This window comes from Cucumis melo, chromosome 2, assembly GCF_025177605.1.
Source record: "Cucumis melo cultivar AY chromosome 2, USDA_Cmelo_AY_1.0, whole genome shotgun sequence".
NCBI classification, from domain to species: domain Eukaryota; kingdom Viridiplantae; phylum Streptophyta; class Magnoliopsida; order Cucurbitales; family Cucurbitaceae; genus Cucumis; species Cucumis melo.
In genome coordinates, this window is record NC_066858.1 from 22,757,703 (window position 1) to 22,764,662 (window position 6,960).

Consider the following 6,960-nt stretch of genomic DNA (forward strand, 5'->3'; position numbering starts at 1 on the left):
TTAATTTAATTAATATATATTTTTAATAAATAGAATGAATAACTTCCTTGGGAGTTATTCTACGTGGGAAAGAGGGAGGAAGTTATTTTGATAACTTCCCCCTCCATATCATTGTTAAGATTTGTTTTAAAAGAAAAAAGAGAATTTTTTTTCAGCACTATCTTATGATCTCTCTGTATTCCAAAGGAAACAAAATTCTCTAAAAAATTTCTTCCCTCACCAAAATTACAGAAGCCCACAACTCTCTATGATTCTTTACTTGGAGAGTAACAAGGAAGATTTTGTGGTGTATTGAAAGCTTGGAAGAAGAATTGGTTTTACAAAGGTTAGTTTATTTTCACCTTTTCCTCCATGAGAAGCATGCTTATTTTGTTTATTGTTTTTCTTTGAATTTATTGGTTTTATAAATTGAATTTCACTTGCACCGCGTTCATACGCTTCTGCTTTAGGAATTTCATTCCTTCAGTAAGTGTGCATCGGGAAAGGCAAGTAGTGCATCGGAAAAGGCCTAGGTTTTTGCGACGCCGTAAGTAGTGCGTCGGGAAAGGTCGAGGTTTTCCCGAAGCCGTAAGTAATGCATCGGGAGATCCTCTGAATATTTATTTCATTTCTGTTTTACACAGAACTGAAAACGAAAGGGAAAGGGTTTGGAGAAGAGAGAAACATTTGTCGTCGTCTGTAGCTCGCCGTCGTCCGTTCCATCGTCGTTACCGTCCCTTGCCGTCGTCCCTTGCCGCGGCCGCAACTTCAGCTTCAACATTCCTCCGTCCATAGCTCACCACCAACTTTCTCTTTGCTGTCTTTCAAGTTCTTCTCTCTCCATTCTCACTTTTTCAGGATCTCGTTTGTCACCCTGTAGCTAAGTTAGTCAATGACTTTCAAAGCAAATATATTTTAAATGAATATTTTTTTATTAAAACAACTTTCATTGAATGAACATGTGTGTGCTTGTGCATCATAGGGTTGGCCTAACATTGGACAAACAAGAAAAATCTCAAGTTTAACGAACCTTTTCAAGTGCCTTTTCTCGAGCTTTCAGTATAGTATCGACAAAACGGTTCCTTAACAAAGCTGCACGGTAAAGCCTGTTGGGGGAAGCTTTCCCGACGTGTGACCAACACAGCGTTGGGAAAGCCTATCCCTACTCACTTCCCCCGACATTTGTCTCGAAGCCGAGGACTGCGTCAGGAGATCCTTTCCCGACGTATTTTTCACTTCCCCCGACGTTTTTCGGCGTCGAGAAAATCCCGATTTCTTGTAGTGATATATCAATGTCTATAATTGATAGAATATGAAATTTTAAATATTTTATCAAAATGGCATGATAATTTTCTATAATTTAAATTAAATGTATAAAAAGTAATTAAAACATTTTATATAATCTATTTTTTTTTAAATCGTATAAACTAAAAGTAGTTGAAACACTTTGCGTAAATAAATGAAATAAAAAACTTAAAACGATGAGGAAAAATAAATTTGAAAACATATTTTTCATTATTGTTGGAGTTGAAGCCTCGTAAAAATATAAAACAAACACAAACCTAAAAATGAAGTAGAATAATAGTGAAAGGATGGAAGAATTGAAAAATAAAAGCATGAGATCAGATTAAAACTTAGCTTGGGATAACTAAATTAAAATTATTAGCATTGTTGACTTTGTGTATATATTTGTAAAGAGTATAAAGTTGAGGAGTTTTAAGTTTCCTTCAGCTATATCAAATTCGTGAAGAACTGTAAATTATTTGAATATTAATTATATTTTAGTTAACAAGAAAAAATAGTTAAATTTAAATATTTATTTTAAAGGATAATCGTTATGAGTAATCAAAATATAGAAAAATTTCCAAATGAGCCGTAAAAAATTTGAAGAAATTTACTATATTTTGTAAATAGTTTCAATATTTTGTTTTTTTTAATGCTCGTAATTAAAACTAGTTAAATTGGTGAAAATAGAAAATATAAAAATGGAAGATTTTTGCTAAAATGATGGACGAAAATACCCATTAGGTTAAATAAAATAAACAAAATAGATAGGATTAACCATTAAAATCTAGGGTAATTACTCTTTACTACATTATATTTAAAAAAGAAAGGGCTAAACTATTAAAGAAAATGTCTTAGAACTTTTTACATTGGGTCAAAGATGTCTAAATTTCAAAAATGAAACCATCCGAAAATGTCAAAGAATGGAGATAAAAAAAACAAAAAGAGAGAGAGAGAGATACCCCTTTTCGAGTTTGCATTTTTCTTCTCGCACATGTAATGATGTGGTTTATATGTTTGTCATGTTTGAAATGACTTGTAGAATTGGGTAGCAAATGTTAAAGGAGTGGAAGAGCTTTATATCCGAACATGAGTCTAAAGTATGTTGATAGTCACATGCATGTGTTGATGCATGCCACCCCACTGAATGAGTGGCATTTGTTCTTTAACAATTTTTTCTTTTGATTATAGTCCTTTCAGCTTCGACGAGTGTACGCTTGTAATTGGACGTTGTGACCGACATAATAATTAACACGAATAACGTATCATAATTGCTTTTAGGACGGTGATCGATCCCTCCATAGTGCAACAATTCTTCACAACATCTATTCTAACAAGCCAAGTCTATGCTCTGTGATTGGGCTTCATCTAGTCAGGATTATGATGTGTCCTGGATTGGTTTTCAGGTTGTAGTAAAGAACCTACTGAAGTAATGCATTTGTTGTTGCCTTTTTTTTAATCTAAAAAAGAATAAATGAAAATGAAAACGAAAACATAAAAATGAATAAGATGGTGTTATATGTCACATCCAATGCTCCATTCATATATAGTTTAACATAATTTTAGAGTAAAAAGAGAAAAACGCGTTATTGCAACATTTTAAATACACAAATTTGGGACGAAGATTTCTCTTATCTTCAGAAACATATAAATACCAGTTAAACTAAATTCATGCTAGCGTTGTTGAGACTTTTTTAAGCTCTATAAGTACTAAATATATAGGATAGGGTCAAATTATTATGAACTAAGTTTATAAACTTTTTACAAATCATTAGAAGTAAAAAACAATTTTAGTACTATTGTAGTATCTACTATTCTTATTCATTTTCTTACAATAATGTTTAAAACATGTTCATATATTAGGATTTATCTTTCAAGCTAACTGATCCATGTCATTTATTTGACACATCTCATTCATCAAATTATTCCTTTCTCGACTTTGACCTCATCATCATTGTAGATCAATGCTGAGGTCAAAGAGGTTGGCTTGGACCTCAACCGAGATAGTGACCAAGTTTTATTAGTGTACTACAAATTGTCGTATTATAAATATATATATACACGTCGGATGAGAATTACCTTAACTTTATGTATTGGTTTCACGATACAATTATCTTATAGGGCTTTAATTTGTTTTTAATTCTGATCAGTACCACTTATTATCTAATATCTTACCAGATCCAATTATCAATTGATGGCTTATATATTATTATTTTTGTCAAATTTATTTAAAAGATATAGTGTACATATCTCATGGTGCAAGGTTAAAGGTTTAGCATATATTGGTGGTTTTTATTTGATATCATGGTGCCAAGGTAAAAGATAGTGGTATTTATTTTGTTTTTATATGATTTCAAATAACTAAGCCTATATAGCAGGGAACTACTAAAAGGAATACACATATTAAAAGAAGTCTCAATCATTTACACTTGCAATGTAAAGACAAATATATACATATAATTATCAATGTGGCCTTCATAGTGTAACCTCTTTACATTTTTATTTTAAATTTTATTTTGTCTTCTAATGACAATCACTTGATGTGATGTTGCCAAGAGTAAAGGGGCAAATAGCAAGTTTTCAAATGGAATTTAAGCATTTGGTGATCAGGTTTAATTTCCAAATTTTAAAACTCCTTACAGTTTGTGACTGATTTGTTCTTTGTGTTATAATAAAGTCCATTAAATTTTGATTTTTTTTCCCTTGAAATGGGTTATAATTTTATCTTTAAAATTTTGGTTCTAATGTTATTTGAAAATGTTATATTTTTAACTTTAGATTGTTGGATAAATATTCATTTTTCATTAGTGTCATAAGGACTGAAAAAAAAAAAAGAAGTATATTTTCAAACTTGTAAATTGATCATATTAGCAAATTTTAAATTTTAAATTCAAAGTAGTAACTCATCCATTGAAGTTTGAAACTAAATTCAAACTATATAAACCAAATTACATGATGGTTAAAAATTTTCAATTTTAGAGAAGTGACCATTTGGGTTCATCAACTGTAATTTACTTTGTAACAACAAAGGTTAGTATTTGGAATTTCAATTTTATAATAGTTTATTATTAGTTTCCTAAACTTTAGTATTTATTCAATAATTTAGTCACGATTTAGTCCTTATGCTTTGTAAACAATATGACGCTAAGAATTAATTCGTGATAACATATGTAATTAACATAAACAAATTGATTACGGATAACATATGTTCATAAAACTATAAATGCTACTTTATCACACGCAAAGTGAGTACAACTAATCGGTAAATGATGTATACTTTCACCCTTAAAATCGGGTTTGAATAATCTCCTCTACCCCATTTGCCTAAAGAAAACTAATTAGTTAATACACGTTGATACTTTATTTTGTTGAAGGGACTAATTCTTTTGTGAAAATTAAAACACATTTATTAGTTAAATTGTTACAAGGAAACTAAAAAATTGTAACAAAACTGAAATTAAAGTGTTCGAATAATTATCTTGAATTATCTTTTAAGATTCAAGAAGTTTCTTGAAGACAAATTTTGGACCATTGGATCTCATGCTTTCTACAAGATTAATTTATAGCTATTGGATCTTTAACATTTCTCTACAATTTTTGGAGCCATTAGATCATTCTCATATATCAACAACAAATTAGAGCCATTATATTTGTTTGATGACCAAGTGTCTTTTGGTTATATAAATAGGTAAGAATCCGGTTGCCAATCCTTCCCAAAATCTCCAACAAATTGAGTGAAATATAAAATGGAGAGAGTTTCTTCTTAGAGAACTTTGTATCCCTCAATAAAAAAAAGAAATTTTTTATAACTCCTATTTTATATAGTGAATTCTTCTATCCTTGTCCGTGGTTTTTACCCTAATTTATTTAGAAGTTTTTTACGTAATGTTCTACCATCTCCCTTCTTCTTCATTATTATTGTTCTCAATCTCTCTTAGTTGCAATCTTACTCTATTCGATCACAGTCTGAATTCACAACAAAAAAAAAGTCACAACAAAAAAAAGTCGTTATCGACCAAAGTTGAAGGGAATATTTTTTCCAATATATTATTTACATGAAGAAAAAAAATGATAAAAGTATCGAACATAGAGAAGTATAAATGCTCCATACACTATTGTGGAATTAATTTAGATCCACCAATTATATAAGAAGAAAGATTGAGCTTGGTCAACTTTTTCTTTTATTATTTCTTTCGAGAAGGGTCTACACACTATTAAGAAGTAAAATATATTTTAATTGAGACTTTCACTCCCTGATAAATATGTTATATCAATTATCGTTAAATTAAGTTCACTTGACGTAATAAAATATTTTCATAACTATAAAGTAATGCTATTTAGTGGTATTGTTATTTGAAATTTTGAACTTAATTCGACTAGTTAAAATATATATATTTTATTCGAGAGATCGAATCTTCTTTTATATATATAATAGAGTTTGAAATTCAAAATTCCAACTGTGATTGAGGTATGTGATCATATAAGTGTAATGTTGGTGTTATCCGTTAGTGGACATAGGATGCCCATTCATACCACTTGTTGCAGAATTGATTTGGAGTTGGTGGTAATTAATTAATAAGAAGTTAGTAGAACAAAAAATATTATAACATATACATATACATATATATATAATATCAAAGTGGATAGAGCAATGTTTGATAGGCTAATCAAATAATTTAATTATTAAAGACATTTGTAAATATAACTATTAGATTCAATGTGGCGTATGAATATATATAGGCAAAATTTAGATTTAGTTATCGAAGTCCATTATCAATAGACCATATATATCTCTAGTAAAAGTTTATCAATAACAGGCTATATTATTAGTAGAATTTTTTTTTTTTTTTTGTGATGGAGTTTATTATCGATATAGATTTTGCAATATTTGAAATTCTCTATAAAAATATTACCAAATGCAATTGTTCAAAACTCTTTTATATTTTAATTGATGGATTAATTAATTAGAATAGCTCAAATTAATTAGATGCAATAACATGTCATACTTTAATAGTCTATAAAAAGTTGGTGATTTGAATTACTCCACACAAGAATTAAATTTTCCCAAAATACCTAATATTTTGAATTATGCCTATAAATTTTGAATATTTTCATTTTGACATAATTTATATACAAATTTGAAGTTAGTTAAATGATGTTATGTAGACATTTCAATTCTTATAGGTGGTTATCACGGCGATAAATTATGGTGGTTAAAATGAAAAGTTTCAAAGTGGATAGATATAATTGGTAGTACCCTACTTCAAAGTTTAACTTTGTATAATTAACGTAAGCAATAATATAATCTAAAATTTATATTGTTAGAAAAAAAACGAGTGTATACAGGAATTTGATATACTAGCAAACTGTTTACGACACAGTTAGAAACAATATGCACATTATATATAATGATAAGAGAAACTTACATACATGTAACAAAACATCAAACTATTTACGGTTCGTGTAACAAAGTTATAAAGTTAGCCATTTTTTAAATATTTTAGGTTTGCCCTTCCAACTTTCTTCTCTTTCTCATCCTCGTCTTTCTTCTTTTCTTCTTTTTTTTTCTACGATTTCTTTCCATCATCTTTCTTATTTTTCAATTATTTTTTTTAAGTCGTTAAATCTTTCTACCTTCTTTCTTTTTTCCTTTTTTTTTTTTTTCTGATTTTGCGATTTCTTTCGATCGTCTTTTTT